This window comes from Penaeus monodon, chromosome 21 (genome assembly GCF_015228065.2).
Source record: "Penaeus monodon isolate SGIC_2016 chromosome 21, NSTDA_Pmon_1, whole genome shotgun sequence".
In the NCBI taxonomy this organism is placed as follows: Eukaryota; Metazoa; Arthropoda; class Malacostraca; order Decapoda; family Penaeidae; genus Penaeus; species Penaeus monodon.
The window spans coordinates 10,767,345-10,768,095 of record NC_051406.1 but is presented as its reverse complement, the minus strand read 5'-3'; positions in this window follow the sequence as shown (position 1 = coordinate 10,768,095).

Sequence of the window (751 nt, the reverse complement as noted above, 5' to 3'; positions counted from 1 at the left end):
CAGGGTTGCTACTCTGCTTTTCGTCCCTATATTCCACAATCATTGTCGGGATATATGACATTTCTACTATTTTCATAGATGTATTCCAAGATGTAATATTATTACTCTAAAGCAACCATTATTATAGCTGGAATGCTGATAATTCTTATACTAAATGACCTTGAGGGGCAAGTGTGTGTATCTGCCACAGGTAATACAATCATAACATTTTGTAATATTTTGTTTATTTTCTTAGGAATCATCTCACCACTGTTCATGTATTATAACCTATCCCTAGAGATACAGGTCACATAGAGATTATATTTAGTGCTTATCTACTACATTATGGGAGCCAGACAGTTGTAACTGAAGATTATTATTTTTTTCTATCATTAAATTTAGGGAAAATCTCATATATTTTTATATTTCTAGACCTTTTCCCGATAGATATCAATAGATACTGTCATAACTGAATGTTTCGCTATCACTCAGAGAAGATATATATACCATTTGGTAAAAATTATAAAACAATTTAACTGGTTATATGGTTTAAGTATCTAAATTTTTTTCTGGGAACACAAATATTAATGAAGAGTAATTCCGGAAACTGAATATATTGAGAATCTGAGTTATACGACTTATACTTACTTTGAAAAATCTCCCTTGATATTTTAGGGTGTTCTGCCCCCATCAAAAGTATTTTCAGATTTTGTGAATGTACATGTCTTTTACATCAAATCAAATATCCAACTTTTACTTTATTTTCACTGTT